The following is a 21,353-nucleotide window of genomic DNA, read 5'->3' as shown; positions in this document are numbered from 1 at the left end:
CGGGACACCTGGTCGTGGACTGGGCCGCGGGGCATTGATGCCCGGAATACCCTCCAGATAGACTCCAGGTATGTCTTACCACATCTGCTAGGAAAGTAATAGGATGGATAATGAGAATATTCAAAACTAGGGATGCCAAGTCAGTGCTGATTCTCTTCATATCGTTGTTCTCTCTGGGCTGGAGTGATGCTGTAAACTAACGGCCCCTTTCAAGGTAGGCGAAACTGCAGACCTGGGAAATATACAGAGAACTTTTAATTACTGGGAACAATTGAAGTCCCTTGACCTGTACTCCATAGAATGCAGGCGATAAAGATACATCATAATATACACTTGGAAAATCCTAGAGGGACTTGTCCCAAACTTGTACACGGAAATCACCCCCTACAAAAGCTAATAACTGGGCAGGAGATGCAACATTTCCCCAGCGAAAAGCAGAAGCCTCACGAGTACACTAAGAAACAACACAGTAAGTGTCAGGGGCCCAAGACTGTTCAACTACCTCCCTTCATATTTAAAGGTGATTACCAATAGACCTCTGGCTGTCTTCAAGGTGCTGGACAGGCACCTAAAGTCAGTACCTGACCAGCAGAGGTGTGGTTCGTACGTCGGTTTACGTGCAGTCAACAGTAACAGCCTGGTTGATCAGGTCCTGATCCACCTCGAGGCCTGGTATGGGGTGATAGCCACCCCATACCCCGCATGGGTATTGGGTGGTTACCACCCACACCATGGGTATGTGGTGCATAATAAAGATTCATTTATTTCCTTGCAAGTAGTACATTGAGATTATATATTTACAATGATGGGTCAGAGTGCAAGGAGAACCTCTATTATGTCTTGCCATTATGACCTCACTTAATGTAATGACTTACTGATCATTAAACAAATTATTATGTCTTGCCATTATGACCTCACTTAATGTAATGACTTACTGATCACTAAACAAATTATTATGTCTTGCCATTATGACCTCACTTAATGTAATGACTTACTGATCATTAAACAAATTATTATGTCTTGCCATTATGACCTCACTTAATGTAATGACTTACTGACCACTAAACAAATTATTATACTTGTATAGTATTTCTATTAATAATAAGTGAATCTAATTTATACAAACAAAGGATATATTCATGTAATCAACACGTATTTTTTATGAACCGTGATTGAGTAGTAGTTTACAGTAGTTTAGTTTACAGTAGTTTAGTTTACAGTAGTTTAGTTTACAGTAGTTTAGTTTACAGTAGTTTAGTTTACAGCAGTTTACAGTAGTTTAGTTTACAGTAGTTTAGTTTACAGTAGTTTAGTTTACAGTAGTTTAGTTTACAGCAGTTTACAGTAGTTTAGTTTACAGTAGTTTAGTTTACAGTAGTTTAGTTTACAGTAGTTTACAGTAGTTTAGTTTACAGTAGTTTACAGTAGTTTAGTTTACAGTAGTTTACAGTAGTTTAGTTTACAGCAGTTTACAGTAGTTTAGTTTACAGTAGTTTAGTTTACAGTAGTTTACAGTAGTTTAGTTTACAGTAGATTAGTTTACAGTAGTTTAGTTTACAGTAGTTTACAGTATATATACGACTGCTACAATTTAGTAAAGTTTAATACAAGTTTTATATGGTATGTATACTTGTATGTGATAATGTGTCAATATATGAACTTAGTTGTCTAGTCATGAAGTTTTAAGATCTAGTTAATTAACATATTTGTTGGTAATGTTAAGTATTGAACAATTAGTCTAAGGTCATTAAGTGGCTTTTGAGAAGAGTTTTAAATTGATTTTCTGACCGGGTTACTTTGGTATTTTCTGGTAATAAATTCCAAATTTTGGGGCCCTTGATGTGCATAGTTTTTAGTGTGATATGTAGTAAACAGATAATGTAGTTTATATGTCATAGAACATTGTTAGGAACAAAAGAAAGCCAGAAATTTAAATATAGTCATAGATGAATGACTTTAAGTGGAATTTAATAACAATTATTAATGAATATTTAATTCTTAAAAAAATGATTGCTCTCACAATTATTATTATTATTATTACCAAAATATAAACTTGAGGAGAACATATCAAAAACATCAAAATTAGTGGCAGTTATACTCTTAAAACCATATTTTTAGCTTTTTACCTGAAACACTATAAAAATGAATATTTCTTATTACAAATAACATAAACCATACCTAAAAAACATTGAAAAAAATAAAAAAATAGTGAGAAAAGAACCATAGAAGTGAACATAAGTGAGAGTGAGTGAGGGAGACGAGTGACGGTTCTTTATCTTGGAGACTCTCAACACTGAGGTACGTTATCTCTCTCTCTTCTTATATATTATATACCAGCACTTGTGTACATGACTTTGATACTTAGTATACATGTTAATGTATTGTTGGGTGGATGAATAAGTTTAGGTGGAAGTATGTTGTGTGTGGAGGATGGATTTAAAGATTATATTTTGTCACTGAAGTTGTTAGTTCATTATAAGAGCGTGTGGAAGGTAGTGTTTGAGTACTTGTGTAGTGTACACGTGGAGTGCACGAGTACACGTGGAGTGCACGAGTACACGTGGAGTGCACGAGTACACGTGGAGTGCACGAGTACACGTGGAGTGCACGAGTACACGTGGAGTGCACGAGTACACGTGGAGTGCACGAGTACACGTGGAGTGCACGAGTACACGTGGAGTGCACGAGTACACGTGGAGTGCACGAGTACACGTGGAGTGCACGAGTACACGTGGAGTGCACGAGTACACGTGGAGTGCACGAGTTTTTTTTTTATATTTTATTTAAAACTTTGTATTACAACATAAAAGAATAAATATATAGAAGACCACAATCCCTGAACAAACAGGTATCCAAAATATAATTCATAATCACAGTACACCATATAATTCATAATCAGTACCCCATATAATTACCATGCAAACATGCATCCTTATACCTGAACTAAACATTTCCCATATATGGTAACTCTGACATCATGATAATACACGAGGTCCAGTGAACCTTCTAACCCAACCATCCTACTTTACATGTGTCTGTTATATACAGTGCACCACTAAACACCACCTTGACCATCCCCAAAATGCCTTACACTCGAGGCTTCCTAACCATAATATTGTCACTTACGACGTACATTACATAATAATAACGGTAAGTATACCAGAACTATCAGTACTAACTTAGATATTTAATGAAGTGTTACATAACACTTAAGAACTTGTACTTATGTTATTTAAAACCATACATAAGACAATAGGACAAAAAACAAACAGATTACATTTCAAGAACATTACCTTCACATTTTTTTTAACAGTATTTCTATTGCATCCTATTATACTTTTGAATTTTATATAGCAACCCCTACCCCACCTCCTTTGCTGGACTGACTGAGTGCCACACTTCTGGCGCAGCAAAGGATACATAAGAAGAAATAACTAATAATTACATGATCACACCAACATACTATTACAGAATAACAAAGACGTACTAAGTAAATTTGAACCTACTTATAAATTACATTTCAACGCAAAATACACATTTAGTATCAAAAGGAAAACCCCATCTTCACCGTCTGAGCTTATTAGACATTTTCACCATTCTGACACATCAATATTATTATTAATAATAAACTTTCACATTTACATTGACTAAAAAAAAATTAACATTCAAGTCCTGAGACAATAAAAAATTTACATCTACACTACAAATAACTTCTATCCTCCTAACAACTCCAGATACTTTTTTATTTTTCCTCACTAATACATATTCCCATTTTTTTATGTATTATGTTCAACAAGATATATATATTTATTAACAATGTTCCAGAGCAATATCAGACTTACTCTGTCACGCACTAAGTTACACAATATAACTTATGGCTCCTAATAAAACATGTACCGGGCAGTACTACCTCAATCATTAACAAAACCAACCTGGCAAAAGACACTTCAGAAAGCCACCCCCTGCCATCCCCTGACCCCATGCTATCTGTATTAAAAGAAAAACACAAACTCACGTTCCCTTCCATGCTCAAGTTCGTACCTGACGTCGAAAGTCATAAAACCCCTGTCTCTTAACCAAAAGTCACCAGTTCACCCCCCCTACGCCCCCCCTTATTCCTAACGACTTCACACCCATATGCTCCACTACCACACACTTTTATTCCACCTTCCATCCTCCACTAGTCTCAAAAAAAACAAGAATGCCAGTTTAGGGAGAACCAGCCCAATCCAGCTCTAAACTACACCCAACCCTAACATTACACCAACCGACAGATTACGATAACCCAAGGGAAAACTATTTACCCACAACCTCCCATATAGTAGCCTATTTCTGCATACTGTACGATACACACTCGCCGCAAGCGCCCGCACCCTACATTCACCCCCCACCTCCCGCATGCACCAAGACACATACAAAAAATCTGCCACAACATACATCACTGCCCTCCAAATGTCCTTGGAAACCCCTCCCACATCAAAATGCAAAGCCCTCAAAGTCGAAATGTTTCTCCCCCCTCCTGCCACTATACCCAGAACTCTCGCTAACCATGCCCTTACTAAACCCAAGTTTTCACAAAAATATATGGCATGAAAAGCCGTCTCCTCTTCCTCACAATGCAAACAAGTGCCAGCACCTACATAACCCATTCTATATAGCACTGACCTTGTAGCTAAAATTCCCATAAAGAATCTATAAACCACTTCACGAACCCTTGGCTTTAATCTGATCTTCCGAAAGTCTTCCCAAATGCCCCTCCAATCATACATTGGGTATGTAGCTACTCCCTGTATCACTGTACCCTGCCAACCTGTCCTCCCAAGCCTACTTACCCTTACTTTTCTTGCTTCCCTTACTGCCAACAAATTTCGCACCATATCTTCACACTCCAGTAGTGCCTTTCCCTTCCACCATTTTTGCACATCCTTCATGACCTCTCCCACCCTTCTACCCCTCTCCCCTCCCACCCTCAAGTATCGCTGCTTCACATACACTGCCTTCACTCGTGTGTCCAAAGGTATAAGACCCAGCCCACCCTGCCGCACGCCCATCATCACCACCTCCTTCCGTAGCCATGGCTTCCCATAACCCCACACATACCTCAAAACCACCCTCTCCAGTTCCTGAATATCACACGACCTCAGGGGATATATTTCTGCCATGCCCCACACTTTACTGTACACAAGTGTATTTACTACCACCACCCTCTGCTGCAATGTTACATCCCCAGCCCTCCACCCGCGCATCCTACCCATCGCTCTACTCACTACTTCCTTGGAATTTATTCTCTGTGCCTCCCCAGCGTCCGCCATATACACAACCCCACATATCTTAATTCTATCCACTACGTTCCACCCATACTGTTCCCCCAACCCTCCCCCCACCCACGTGCCTACTTCTAATAACTTTGACTTTGCTCCATTAACCCTCATCCCTGTCGCCCCACCAAAGATCTCTATTATACGTCCCACATTCCCCAATCCTATTTCCCCTCCTACCAAAACTGTGGTGTCATCCACATACCCCACAATACCACATCTCCCAGGACCCACCTCTCCCTGTTCCCACACTCCTTCCTCTATAAGCCTATAAAAAGGGTCCTGCATGCATGCAAAGAGGATTTGAGACAAGGGGCAACCCTGTCGCAAACCCATCCCCATCTGCACCGGCAACCCTAACTTTCCATTAACCTGTACCCTGACCGTTGCAGGCGTATACAAAGTAGTCGCCCAGCGCACAATCTCATCACCAAAACCCTGTTTTTTTAAAATACACCACAACATGTCTATCTACACTGTCATAAGCCTGCTCCTAATCAATCCCCAAGATCCCCCCCCCGTTGTCTACCCTCCACAAAATCTTTAATTCTCCCATGCCCCTCACGCATACTTCGACCTGGAATCCCACACTGTCCTCTATGTAGGACTCGGTCAAGCACCTTTTTCATACGGTTACCTAAAACCTTCGCAAAAACTTTATAATCTGCACACATGAGGGAGATCGCCCTAAAAGCTCCCAAGGTCTTCCCCCCCCTCCCTTATAGACCAAAACTACTACCCCCGTGCCCTGCGATTCCCCCAACACTCCCCTTTCCTTCATACAGTTAAACAACCGGACCAGACATTCCTTCATACAATCCCAATGTGTAATATAGAAATCATTAGGAATTCCATCAATGCCCGGCGCTTTTCCCCTACTCAAGCCCATTATCGCCTCCTCCACCTCCTCCTCACTGATCCTACCCTCTATTACTGCACTCTCCTCCTCCCCTAAAATACCTCGAATTCCTTTTCCCAGAATCTCTCCCTCCCTCTCTCCTCCCTCCCTCTGCTTAAAATTCTCCCTAAACCAATAATCAGCATAATTGCTCATTCCATCGGTGGTACTAAGTACCTGCCCCACCCTATATCCCCCCACCCCTTTACACACCTCTAATCCCATAATCGTGGTCATCTGTTGCCTATTCCTAAATCTCCTCAAAACACATCCTGACGGTTTGTCACCCCATAGAACCTCCTCTAAACCTTCCCTCACACGTATCGCATCAAAACGAGAATTTTGTATATCCCTCAATCTTCCCCTTAAAACCTCTATTTCTCCATGTCTAGCCCCCCCTCCCCCTTCATAACAATCATTTAGCTGCCCCTCTAAATATTTCTGTAACCCATACCTCCACCTCGGCTCATCCCTTCCTCTATGCTGGTAATACTCCCTAATCTGCAATTTAGCGTGCGTCTCCCACCATTCCAAGACATCCTCCTCTTCGTTGCGAGCCTCCCATAGTTGCTTCCACCATTCCCTAAAAAACAACCCCTCCCCCTCTCCCTGAAGTAGCCTCACATTCATTTTCCAATAACCCACATACCTACGAACCATCCCTTCCCATGCCATCTCTGCCAAAACGGCACGATGGTCCGAAAAACCTAAATCTATCGTCGTTACACGTTCTACTGTTATATCTCGAGTTATATATATACGATCCAACCTGGCAGCATAACCCCTCTGCATAAACGTGTGCTCTACTTTCCACCCATCGCCCCTGACTATGTCATAAACCCCTGCATCCCTCAACAAATCCCTCAATACTCCAATTACACACCCTGCCCCTCTCGGCTCCACATCCTTATTCCTGATTACACAATTCCAATCCCCACCTATTATAGAAACCATTGGTAAACCCCGCATGTAGAAAAGCAAAAACTCCCTTACAAAATGCACCTTTACCCGTATGTTACTATCTGCCGGCATATATATCCCCAGAAAACATACTCTAATCTCACCCCATATCCCTTCCACCCTCACCACCCTCCCCTCCCCTCCCTCTTCCCACTTGAGCACGTGGAATGGGCTGGATTCCCTCACTGCCACTGCCACCCCACCCTTTAATTTCCCTGAACTACCAACATACATCCTAAAACCGTTCAGCCTCAACTCTCTGCCATACTTGAAATTGTGTTCTTGAATAAAACGCACATCAATGTTAAAACGCCGCAAAACATCCTCCAACCATACTCGTTTACCGTCAGCTCTAAGGCCATTCACGTTTATCGTTAGACACTTAAAGATTCAGAAAGGGTGGCTTTCCTCTGTGTCCTGTCTGTTCCACTTTTTGCTGCTTCTGTCTTTTCCTGTGCACTCTTTCCCACCTGTGCCCCCTCCCCCCCCTGTGCACTACCCTGCCCCTTCTTAATCACTCCTGCCCACGTCTTCTTCCCTGTACGCTGAGCTGGTGTTATAACATCCTCATCTGACGAGCCTCCAGCCCTCTTTCTAGATGTGCCCTCAATTTCCATATCAGTATTTCCATTGCCCTTGTGCACCTCAGCTTCCACCTGTAGCAACTGCAACATGCCAGGCTCTGACCCCAGAGGCTCTGGAATCTGCTCAATCAAGTCCTTCTCAACCATCAGAATTCTCCTGTTTGTAGTTGGGTTCTCCTCCGCAGGCACGTCCAGGAAAGACTTAATCATCTCCTGTAGGGGCGTAGATAACTCCTGTGGATCACCGGTCTCTCCCACCCCCACAGGCTGCTGCTCAACTCCCGGGCCCGCTTGCGGGGGAGCATCCGAAGCCACTGGTAGTGTCACACAATTCTCTAACTCACCCTCCACTTCATCCGCCCAATTACCTTTGCCTGCTGCGCTCAAAGACTTCGGCAGAGGTTCCGCCTGAGACTGTGTCTACTTGCCGTTCCCAAGGCCGCGGCGCTGCTGCTTTACCACATCCGGCCGCCATGTGGTCAAAAGCGCCGCACAGGCGACACGTCTTTCGTTGTCCCGCGTAGGTCACGTACAGCTGTGTCCTAAAATCCTCCAGGACAACATACGATGGAATAGGTCTTCTTAAAGACATCTTGACGGTGTAAGATCCAGCCGGCAACCCTTCATAGATTCCCTCTGTCCATCGAACCAAAGTTATACCATGCACCTCACCATATCTTTGAAATGTCTCTCGGATATCCACATCGTCTGCCTCGAAAGGAACGTTGCGGATCCTCACCCAGGTGTAGTATTTTGAGGCATCTCGCAGGCGTACCTCCAGACCAGACGATATGGTGATGTTCTTCTCCTGGTACTGAGTCACCGTCCTTTCATATGCCTCCACTGTGCAGAACTTTATGAAGATTCGTGATGATCCATTAAGTGCTACTCCGTGCAATTCTTCTACTTCAATGCCAAACGTGTCCCGAATAATCGTTGGTAATAAAACAGGGGCATTCGTAGGGTAAATTGCCCCTTTAACAAGGTCAACACACACGGTGTTGCTCCTCCTGCGGTAGCTGGCAGCCATCTTGGTGAAAACAGGAAGTTGCGCACCAGAGAAAGCAGGAGCTGTTTGCGCAGTGCGTCCACTCAGCCCAAAAGCGAAGAGGACAATGCACGAGTACACGTGTACGTAGTAGGCCTAGGAACAAGGCATTATAAGGCTTAACAGGTATATATAGGGATTTATATCTCCAGTTCACTTATCTGTTACAAATTTTGTAAATTAACTTAGTATATATCTGGTATCTTTATTCATTAATAAGACATCTTGACATGTCACATGGACGATAATTCTACCAATATTATTATACTTCATATATTACAACAACACTGGTAAAGTCACTTGACATTTTTGGGGTTATCCCAGGTAATTTCCACTGGTAATTTTACTTAGTTGTGCCTATGTCTAAATAATTACTAATGGACATATGTGGGAAACATTAATGACAAAATAGACACCTTGTATCATAATTTCTTAAGATGGTATAACATATGTACAGAGTAAGGGAAGTAAATCTGCCCTCAGGATAGGCCTAGTTTTAGGGGAAGATATGAGTGAGGTATATAAATGGTAGGTGGGAACAAGTAAGAACATAAGGAACACTGCAGCAGGCCTACTGGCCCATGAGAGATAAGATAAGATAAGATTTCGTTCGGATTTTTAACCCCGGAGGGTTAGCCACCCAGGATAACCCAAGAAAGTCAGTGCGTCATCGAGGACTGTCTAACTTATTTCCATTGGGGTCCTTAATCTTGTCCCCCAGGATGCGACCCACACCAGTCGACTAACACCCAGGTACCTATTTGCTGCTAGGTGAACAGGACAACAGGTGTAAGGAAACGTGTCGAAATGTTTCCACCCGCCAGGAATCGAACCCGGGCCCTCCGTGTGTGAAGCGGGAGCTTTAGCCACCAGGCCACCGGGCCACACGAGTAGGTCCAAGTCTCCTACCAGCTTAAGCCAATGCCCCAACCTAGTCAGGTCAGGTCATATTCACTTAAGGAAGGAGCACGGCATCTGACCTAGTAGCACAAGGAGTTATAAATGACCTCGGCGCTGTATGACCCTTGTAGGTTTAGCGCTTTATATAAAAGACCTAAAAGTTTCCCGACCAAGGTAAGGACTTTTAACAATGGATTGAAGTTAGAACAATTTATTTAGGAAACCAGTGGTTTGGTAAGTTTTGTAAGAGTGGAACAATAGTGTTATTAAAGTGTAAACCCAGAGTAGCTTTATAAATTGTTGATACAAGTGTTGGCTGGTATAGCGTTCACCTTCACTTCTTCCTAAGGACACCAATGGAAATTTTTTTTTTGGGGGGGGAGGGGGAGGGGTAATTTATAATCGAGATATACTGATTTTGTCTGATAGTTAATTTTAATGCTTTACCTATACAGTACATAAGAAGGAACACAAGCCATTCAGTGGCTATCCTTACAATCAGATTTCAGACCTGTACTCATAAATTGTGAAGGATATATGTTCAATGTAGTAACTATTGAAATGCATAAGCATTCCAATGTAAATAAAAGCTTTGTATGATATACTACTTGTTAGTGTGGGGGGGGGGGTTGATTCTTGCCATAACATTAAGACCCTATGAAAGGAGCACTCACTCTTGCCTATTATTAAAATAATGCAGCATTTCAGCTTCAGTGATGCTACTCAGGAGTTTGTTCCATTCAAAGCAGGTGACAGGTCCTTAGCTTCGAACTATAGTCCAATAAGCCTAACCTTCGTAGTGGGAAAATTTATGGAATCAATAATTGCTGAGGCAGTTTGTAGCCACCTTGAAAAGCATAAATTAATCGACAAATCTCAGCATGGTTTTAAAAATTAACTTTTTCACTAAGGTATTTGAGGAGGTAGATCATGGTAATGAATAAGATATTGTGTACATGGACTTCAGTAAGGCATTTGACAGGGTCCCACATCAGGGACTATTGAGGAAAATTAAAGGCACATGGAATAGGAGAAATTTTTTCCTGGATAGGCATGGTTGACAAATAGGCAGCAGAGAGTTTCATAAATGGGGAGAAATCAGAGTGGGGAAGCATCACGAGCAGTGTTCCACAGGGGTCAGTGTTGGGACCCCTGGTGGCTAAAGCTCCCGCTTCACACATGGAGGGCCGGGGTTAGATTCCCGGCGGGTGGAAACATTTCGACACGTTTCCTTACACCTGTTGTCCTGTTCACCTAGCAGAAAATAGGTACCTGGGTGTTAGTCGACTGGTGTGGGTCGCATCCTGGGGGACAAGATTGAGGACCCCAATGGAAATAAATTAGTCCTCGATGACGCACTGACTTTCTTGGGTTATCCTAGGTGGCTAACCCTCCGGGGTTAAAAATCCGAATGAAATCTTATCTTAAAGAGCGACAAGCAAGTTTGCCGATGATGCCAAAATAGGCCGTCGAATTCATTCTGATGAGGACATTAGAGCACTCCAGGAAGATTTGAATATTGATGCAGTGGTCAGAGAAGTGGCAGATGCAGTTTAATATAGACAAATGAAAGTAGGAAAATAGCCATGCCACATGAACTAAATACGTAATGTAAATCTTAATATTACGGATTGCAAACAAGATTTAGGAGTTCTGGTTAGCAGTAATCTGAAACCAAGACAGCAGTGCGTAAGTGTTCGCAATAAAACGAACAGAATCCTTGGCTTCATATCAAGAAGCATAAATAATAGGAGTCCTCAGGTTGTTCTTCAACTCTCTATCCTTGGTTAGGCCTCATTTAGATTATGCTGCACAGTTTGTCACCGTATTACAGAATGGATATAAATGCTCTGGAAAACATACAAAGGAGGATGACAAAGTTGATCCGATGTATCGGAAATCTTCCCTATGAGGATAGACTGAGGGGCCTGAATCTGTACTCTAGAAAGGCGTAGAATTATGGGGGGGATATGATTGAGGTGTATAAATGGAAAACAGGAATAAATAAAGGGGGTGTAAATAACGTGCTGAAAATATCGAGCCTAAACAGGACTCGTAGCAATGGTTTTAAGATAGAAAAATTCAGATTCAGGAAGGATATAGGAAAGCACTGGTTTGGTAATACATGTAGTTGTGGATGAGTGCAACAAACTTCCGAGTACAGTTAGAGGCTAAAACGTACAGTTTTAAAAATAGGTTAGATAAATACATGAGTGGGTGTGGGTGGGTGAGAGTTGGACCTGATTAGCTTGTGCTACTAGGTCAGGTGCCGTGTTCCTTCAAGTGAATGTGACCTGACCTGACTAGGTTGGGGCATTGGCTTAAGCCGGTAGAAGACTTGGACCTGCCTCGCATGGGCCAGTAGGCCAGCTGCGGTGTTCCTTCTTTATGTTCTTTTATACAGCACTTAACAAACCAGAGCTTTCCTATATCCTTTCTAAATCTAAAATTTTCCAACTTTAAACCATTGTGGCAAGTCTGTCTTGGTTAGATACTTGAAGCATGTCATTTACATCGTAATTCCTGTTTTCCATTTATACACCTCGACCATATCCTCCTGTGCTTATCATTGCTTCCCTAGATAATAGCTGTTGCTCAACCATTTACTTATAATCATTAACTAGGTTTATTAACTATGGAGGATAACTAGAAAGTATTGAGTTGATTAAGTCTATGGAGGTTAGACTGGTAACCAGCTTTTCCATGGTTCAAGGGATGTTTAAATTTTTAATTCTTGTTGATACAAAAATGAAATTGACATATTAAAACATTATGCAGAAAAAGCTAGTATACAGTGAATTTTGGACAAACTAGATTATTTAAGAATTAGACTATATTAAGTAGGATTTCCTGTGCTGCTAACTAAAACTCCATGCACAAAAAGCTAGCTACATGACCAATGGTACAGTTTTAAGTATGGCATTTCAGATTTATTCAGTGATTTAAGTTTCTTGGAGTGATAAAACAGAGTGATAAAGCAGATGGGAAAAGACTAATAGATCTTCGGAAGTTGCAGGTAGGCTAATTGATAGTTGGAAGTTACTGTTTGTGTAGCATATTGCTGGTTAATGTTATGGACATAGTGCTTTTTAACAATAGCTCTGAATTGATTGGCATACAGGGGACCTTTTGATGATTCAGGCAATGAATTCCATATCTTTGGGCATTTTAGTTTGTCAGAGGGCTTTTGGCTTGTGCCTGCGTTATTACAACTATTGAAGTGTCGTAGGATTTTTGGAATTTAATGGTTTTGTGTGTGTGTGTGTGTGTGTGTGTGTGTGTGTGTGTGTGTGTGTGTGTGTGTGTGTGTGTGTGTGTGTGTGTGTGTGTGTGTGTGTGTGTGTGTGTGTGTGTGTGTGTGTGTGTGTGTGTGTGTGTGTGTGTGTGTGTGTGTGTGTGTGTGTGTGTGTGTGTGTGTGTGTGTGTGTGTGTGTGTGCGCGCACCTAATTGCGGTTGCAGCGGTCAAGACTTGGCTCCTGGCCCTGCCTCTTCACTGACTGCTACAGTCCTCCCTGTTCCATGAGCTTTATCATACCTCGTCTTAAAACTATGTATGGTTCCTGCCTCCACTACATCGCTTGCCAGACTATTCCACTTCCTAACAACTGTGGCTGAAGAAATACTTTGTGTGCGTGCGTGCCTGTGTGCGTGCGTGCGTGCCTGTGTGTGTGTGCGCGCCTGTGTGTGTGTGCGCCTGTGTGTGTTGCCAAATTGGGAAAACTTGCGATATTGGCTTAAATAACCATGCTCTTCCTACCGAATAAGGCAAGCAAAAATTTGTGTATGCAATAATTTTGCAAAAATCATTCTGAACCTAATGAAAAAAATACATTTCATTTGTGTTTTTTAAATTTTTGTAAAATTATCCAAAATATATTTAGCTGGCTTAGGCTAAATGAAATTGTGCTTGTTATAATAAGGTTAGGCAAGTTTTTTGAGGTTCTTTTGGTACAAAATTATTAATTTTACATTAACACAAATGAAAAATACATCTTTAAATATGTAAGAGAAAATTTTAGTTTAGTTTCCAATCATGTAGGTTTTGTCAGTAGTTTCATTAAATTGTAAGTACAGATTAATTATATTAAGATCGTTTTTAGGCAAACTTAATTTTACAGGTTTGTTTGTTATGTCATTTTTAAATAAAATTTATTTTTTTCTTTAGGCCTGGGAATGGATGTATGCAGAGGAATAATTTCTTCAGTGCAGTGTCAAAGAATGGAAAGCTTTCATGAGTTTGTAAGTTTAGCATCTATGCTTGTTTGATTTGTTTAACACCTGCAGTCCTACCAAGGTAGGGTGACTGATAAACATTCGCCTTGCTTGCTCTTATCTGAATGATGCTGTTATGTAATAAGTTCACTATTTTGCCATTATATCATAGTGACTATCTGTCCATTGAACTTTGTTTACCATTACTTAATTTAGTCCCTTATATATTTTCTCCTTTATTTTAGCTTTATATAACAACCTTAGTTCATATATTCACAATTGTTAAAATAATCAAGGTGCTATTCTCAGGTGCTAAAGTGTAATAAGTTCACTATTTTGCCATTATATTCCCTAGCTCATTTATTTGATTACCACTTTATTTGTTCACCACAACTTATTAGTCCCTTTTATGGTCAGTCGTCATGTGAGGTCACAGACCCTGAGCTGCTTTGGGGATTAGCGTGGACGGTTACAAAGCATGGCTTGCTTCTGCAGTGTTTTAAAAATTGAGGTTGGAGAGTTGAAGGAGGAGGTCTTGCTTCTCCAGGAGGAGATTAGGAGGCTGAAGGGGGCCGTCGGGCAAAATCTGTAACTCTGTTGTTTGCTGTCCGATTTTCTCCAGTTTTGGTACACAAGACAGTCGTTTCACTCTTTCTTGAAAATATTTATCAAAAATATACCTCAAACAACTGAGAAATGACTGATTTACTGAAAATGCCCTAGTGTCCAAACTTTCTCTTATATGGGACTACGTAAGGTTGTTTGGACACTTGGTGCCGAGAGAACAATGCTTATACTATTTTTCTGTGACCCCTGCTCTCTAAATAAACTTATCTTTATTTCACAAAAAAATAAAGTTTGTTAGTTCCTGGAATATTGCAAAAAAATCTGCCCTTTACTCCCACATAACTCCTAAAGTATTTGGAATATTTCCAAAATTTGGTCACCGAAAAATGGAGAAATCATTATTCTACAACTTTTGTGAGTATTATATTCCATTTAATTCAGTAATAAAGCGGGAAGTTTCGACTTTAGGTGAATAAGTTACTTCCGAGATATCGGCCGGGAGCGCCGGCCGGCCCCTGTCTCAAAAAAAAAAAAAATTTTTTTCGCAAAAATCGCGTTTGTTTGGGTGTATTTCTTAGTAAACTGATGTTCTAGTGCAGTTAGCCTCGAAACACTGTTTTCTCTTACTCAGAGACGACAGGGTGACCAGTTACACTTTTATATCGAGATATTCCCGATAATCTCTGGGCCATATTATGGCCTATTTTATTCAGTCTAGAGTATATAACATGTTTGTATGTTATTTAGTGTTTATTATATCATATTAGATCAATTCTGATAGACAAATAAGCCGTAGAGTTGATGTATAAGCTGATATAAGCGTAATAATGGGCGATTCCTGGCTGGCACCTTAGGCGCGGGAACATTGCCGAGCGTTCCCATCTGGTTCCCGGTTGTCGCTCAGTCTGCGGATAAGTCCCGCCTACTGTTTTATGATGCCAAATAGTCAGTTATTATATTAGAAAGAATAATGCAAGAAAAGGCGATAAAAAACAAGGAAACAACTCTGAAAAATATATGGGCCGTGAGCAGACTCGCTACCAACATCACCGTCACCATACCTGATATAAATGACTATAATTTCTTGTAGAAACGTTGTAGAACATTCATTCTGGTACCATTGTGTTGCCAAAGAGTTGAGCTATTTTTCAGTATATATAACTCGATTTCCATATTTTTTCGATTTTTCGGTGAGCGCGCGGGGAAATTTGCCCTACAGCCCCCTGAAGGTCCACCTCAGTCGGTCTGGGAGAGTGTGTGAGGTGGCTGGAGTTGCGGGGAATGAGGCTTCTAGCAGTGAGGTGCACTCTCGCTGTGAGGAGGCTGTAGGTGGGGAGGTAGCAACGGCTACCAGCAGTGAGGTGCAGTCCAGCACCTGCTACAAGTGGCGAGTGGTTCCCAGTAATGGGAGGAGAATCAGAATAAGGAAAGTTAAGAGTGAAGATCTGAAGGTAGGAAATTGCTTCTCTGTTCTTCAGGATGAATGTACTTCAGTGGCCAGTGAAGGTAAGGGTACTACTACCCCTGTTAACAGAGGTAAGCGCATTCTTGTGGTTGGTGACTCTCGGGTAAGATATAATGACTGCTTTTTGTAATAGGAATAAGATGAGTGTGCTTCCCTGGAGCTGGTGTTGGTGACATAGTTAACAGGCTGGATAATATCATGTCAGGTAATGGGAACAAGCCCATTATCTGTCTCAGTGCTGGTGGAAATGATATTGGGAAGGGTAGGAGAAGGGTAGGAGAGAAGAGCTGCTAGATAAGTACAGGTCAGCTATAGATTTCGTTAAGTCTAAGGGAGGGGTCCCAATCATATGTAGCATCTTGCCTAGAAGGGGAGTAGGAAATGAATGGTTGTCTAGGGCAATTAGTGTAAATTGCTGGCTAGACAGATACTGCAAGGAACTTGCAATCCCATTTATTGACAACTGGAACAACTTTTATGGCAAACATGATATGTATGCAAGGGATGGGGTACATCTCTCTGGGGCTGGGGTGGTAGCACTTGCAAACTCAATTGAGAAGGCCATTGGTGAAATGTCTGATTTTAAACTGATAGAAGATAGAGGTATGGGTGTGTGTGTGGGAAACAAGCAGGTTGCAACACTAGGGTTGGAAACAGTAAATGTATAAAAGGCATTCAGCATGAAGTTATAAATAAAGACAATAGATCAGGTCAGCAAACAAAGGGGGGCAGCAAGGGACTATCTCCCTTAAGGTTTACTATACTAATAGCAGGAGTGTAAGAACTAAGATAGATGAGCTAAGATTAATTGCAAGTGCAGGAAACGGATATTATTGCTATAAGAGACCTGGCTCAATCTGAATGTCACATACAAGGCTATAAATTATTCCACACTGACAGGGTCAACAGGAAGGGTGGTGGAGTAGCGTTGTATGTCAGACACAATTTAAATTGTTGTTAGACAAGATATAAAATTAGAAGCATCAGCCACTGAATCTGTTTGGTTACAGCTTCTCGAGGGCCGAGAAAAACTAATTTTGGGTGTGATTTACAGGGCCCCAAATCTTGATAGTGTGCAGTAAACTTCTGCGGGACGAAATTTGTAAGGCATCTACATACGAAAATGTTGTGCTAATGGGAGATTTCAACTAGAGACAGATTGACTGGAGCAATTTGACAGGAAATAGTCAGGTGACTTTCTTGATACGATCCAGGATTGTTTTTTAAAACAGTTTGTGACAGAGCCAACTAGAGGAAATAACCTCCTTGACTTGGTTCATGCCAGTAGGGAAACTAATAATCTTGAGGTTAATGATGAACTTGAGGAAAGTGATCACAAATCACTCAATTTTAATATATCATGGAAATCCCCTAATAATGGCAATCAAGTGTCTGTCCCTGACTTTCGCTTGGCTGATTTCATAGGACTGAAAAAATTACTTAGGTGGGCTGAACTGGAATGACCTGACTAAGGGTCAGGTAGGTGGTGATGGTTGCCGATATGATGCTTTCCAGGGCATAGTTCTAGCTGCTCAGTCAAATTATGTTCCAAATAGGGAAATCAGATAAAAAAAAAAATGATCCTAAATGGATGAACAATAGATTAAAATATCCGATTGATCAAAAGAGAGGCATATATAGGCAAATCAAAAGGAGAGGGGGCAATTAAGAAATCAATATATTCAGTTAAAGAGAAATAAAAAAGGGAATTAGAAAAGCAAAAAGAGATTGAGGTTAAAGTTGCAAGAGAATTGAAGACTAACCCAAAAGGATTCTTTCAGGTATACAGAAGTATGATCAGGGACAAGATAGGCCCACTCAAAAGTTCCTTGGGTCAGCTCACTGACGGTGATAAGGAAATGTGTAGAATTTTTAACACATACTTCCTCTGTTTTTACACAGGAGGATACCAGCGATATTCCAGTAATGATAAATTATGTAGAACAGGACGATAATAAACTGTGCACGATTAGGGTCACAAGTGACATTGTCCTTAGGCAAATAGATAAATTAAAACCTAACAAATCCCCAGGCCCTGATGAACTGTATGCAAGGGTTCTAAAGGAATGTAAAGGAGCTTAGCAAACCTTTGGCTAATCTTTTCAACATATCACTACAAACTGGTATGGTGCCAGATAAGTGGAAAATGGCAAATGTGATAACTATTTTCAAAGCAGGTGACAGGTCCTTACCTTCGAACTATAGACCAATAAGCCTAACCTCCATAGTGGGAAAATTTATGGAATCAATAATTGCCGAGGCAGTTTGTAGCCACCTTGAAAAGCATAAATTAATCAACGAATCTCAGCATGGTTTTACAAAGGGGCATTCCTGCCTTACGAATTTATTAACTTTTTTCACTAAGGTATTTGAGGAGGTATATCATGGTAATGAATATGATATTGTGTATATGGACTTCAGTAAGGCTTTTGACAGGGTCCCACATCAGAGACTATTGAGGAAAATTAAGGCACATGGAATAGGAGAAATTTTTTCCTGGCTAGAGGCATGGTTGACAAACAGGCAGCAGAGTTTGCATAAATGGGGAGAAATCAGAGTGGGGAAGAGTCACGAGAGGTGTTGGGCCCCCTGCTGTTCACAATTTACATAAACGACATAGATGAGGGCATAAAGAGCGACATCAGCAAGTTTGCCGATGACACCAAAATAGGCCGTCGAATTCATTCTGACGAGGACATTAGAGCACTCCAGGAAGATTTGAATACTGATGCAATGGTCGGAGAAGTGGCAGATGCAGTTTAATATAGACAAATGCAAAGTTCTAAATGTTGGACAGGACAATAACCATGCCACATATAAATTAAATAATGTAGATCTTAATATTACGGATTGCGAAAAAGATTTAGGAGTTTTGGTTAGCAGTAATCTGAAACCAAGACAACAGTGCATAAGTGCTCGCAATAAAGCTAATAGAATCCTTGGCTTCATATCAAGAAGCATAAATAATAGGAGTCCTCAGGTTGTTCTTTAACTCTATACATCCTTGGTTAGGCCTCATTTAGATTATGCTGCACAGTTTTGGTCACCGTATTACAGAATGGATATAAATGCTCTGGAAAATGTACAAGGGAGGATGACAAAGTTGATCCCATGTATCAGAAACCTTCCCTATGAGGATAGACTAAGGGCCCTGAATCTGCACTCTAGAAAGACATAGAATTAGGGGGGATATGATTGAGGTGTATAAATGGAAGACAGGAATAAATAAAGGGGATGTAAATAGTGTGCTGAAAATATCTAGTCTAGACAGGACTTGCAGCAATGGTTTTAAGTTGGAAAAATTCAGATTCAGGAAGGATATAGGAAAGTACTGGTTTGGTAATAGAGTTGTGGATGAGTGGAACAAACTCCCAAGTACAGTTATAGAGGCCAGAACGTTGTGTAGCTTTAAAAATAGGTTGGATAAATACATGAGTGGATGTGGGTGGGTGAGTTGGACCTGATAGCTTGTGCTACCAGGTCGGTTGCCGTGTTCCTCCCTGAAGTCAGTGTGACCTGTCCTGACTAGGTTGGGTGCATTGGCTTAAGCTGGTATGAGACTTGGACCTGCCTCGCATGGGCCAGTAGGCCTGCTGCAGTGTTCCTTCGTTCTTATGTTCTTATATTGTCTCCTTTATTTTAGCTTTAAAGAACTACCTTCGCTCACATTTTTACTTTTGTTAAAATAATTCAGGTGCTATTAGCTTTAGAATATTTATTTTGTCTTATACTTAATTCTAACTATAGATTTGCTATAAATCTTATGATTACAAGCATTGATCCTGATACCAACCTCTTATTGAATGACTTAAATGAATCAAACAGTAACTGTAATTACTACACAGCAGAGCAATCAAAGGCACTTCTCAGAGCCAACAACAACATAACTGTCTTTAACTACAATATCAGATCTTTAAGCGAACATTACGATGACCTAATAGCATTACTAAATTCCCTGCATGCCAGTATGTCCATTACTCTCACCGAAACCTGGCTAAAGCCCGATACTACAGATGTCTATGCCATTCCTGGTTACACAGCCATACACAACTGTAGGCCAGATCAACAAGGGGGTGGCACAGCTGTGTACTACTCAGACCAACTAGAATGTATCACTAATACTTGCACAAGGGATGAACATGGGGAATATATAATAGCTAAATTCAAATCCAAATACCTACAAAAACCTCTCAGTGATGAACATCTAGAGTACCACAGTCAAACATTAGCCGTTTTAGTGAAAACCTAGGAAGTATGATAACTGATGCACGCATGAATGAAGATCACTTACTACTCTCAGGTGACTTTAGTATAAATCTCCTGCAAGACCAGGACCCAAACGTTACTGAATTCACAAACACTGAGTAACTGCTTGTTGCTACCAACAGTAACAAAACCTACAAGAATTAGACTAGTGGTTTCCCTACTAGACCACATCTGGACCAACACCATATCCCCTTTAAAGTCAGGCATAATCACAGATAATACCACAGACCACTACCCTACCTTCCTTGTAACTAATTAGGTAAATTACCCCAAGACACTACTAAAGGCACCTTCAGACTTCACAATGAGGCAGCTATTAATAACTTCACAACAGCAGTGACAAACATTGACTGGCACACTGAGCTAGAAATCTATACAGATATTGACAAAAGTATTAATAATTTTCTAAGACCCAATACCTCTATAACAAGCACTGCCCTAAAAAAAACTAAACAGATGACCGCTAAGAGACTGAACAGTCCCTGGCTAACACCCAGCATCCTCAAATCCATAAATACAAAGCACCTATACGAGAAACAGTACAGAATGGGTCACATAACCAGAGACCAAACAAAATGTTACTTGTCAATCCTAACCAGCCTGATAAGGACAAAAAAATTGTATTATGAGAACAGATTATCCAACTTAAAAGGTGATATAAAAAAGACCTGGAAAACCCTATCAGAAATTCTAGGAACAAAAAAGATATCACGAAACGGTGCAATTGAACTAACAAAGCCAGATGAACCCCAACTCCCACCAACTGAAACAGCAAACAGACTCGATGATTTCTTCTCCACCATGGGAAAAAACCTTGCCAATAAAATCCCAAGCTCAAATGCCCCACCCAATGACTACCTCACTGGCAACTACCCAAACACACTGTTCCTAGCTCCGACTGACCCAGCAGAAGTCTCCCTTATTATCAACACACTAAAAAACAAGACAGATTTAAATACCTTACCACGCTTTATATACAAACAAGTGTCGTAAGTGCTGTCACCAATCATTGCAACACTTCAACAAATCCATCGAATCGTCTACCTTCCCTACAGTTCTCAAAATAGCAAGGGTCACCCCGATCCATAAAGGAGGAGACCAAACAGAGTTGAATAACTATAGGCCAATATCCAA

At 41.0% G+C, this 21,353-nt stretch overlaps 1 non-coding gene across 15 annotated transcripts in view; it reads left to right on the top strand.

Moving 5' to 3' along the window:
* The first annotated feature begins 707 nt into the window (after positions 1 to 707).
* LOC128706550 (uncharacterized) overlaps positions 708 to 21,353 on the top strand; it is a 77,041-nt gene continuing 56,395 nt past the window's right edge. For 3 of the 15 annotated variants that reach the window (XR_011392453.1, XR_011392451.1, XR_011392450.1), the window contains exons 1-3: positions 2,240 to 2,298; positions 7,946 to 8,934; positions 13,875 to 13,948. This is a non-coding gene — a transcript (uncharacterized protein). Of the gene's footprint in view, positions 736 to 2,218; positions 2,299 to 7,945; positions 8,935 to 13,168; positions 13,475 to 13,874; positions 13,949 to 21,353 lie in introns of those variants that run through there. The other 12 variants (XR_011392446.1, XR_011392456.1, XR_011392449.1 and 9 more) reach the window with 10 other exon arrangements.

The sequence above is a fragment of the Cherax quadricarinatus genome, chromosome 26 (genome assembly GCF_038502225.1).
Source record: "Cherax quadricarinatus isolate ZL_2023a chromosome 26, ASM3850222v1, whole genome shotgun sequence".
Lineage (NCBI taxonomy): Eukaryota > Metazoa > Arthropoda > Malacostraca > Decapoda > Parastacidae > Cherax > Cherax quadricarinatus.
This window is presented reverse-complemented; position numbering and strand designations above follow the sequence as displayed.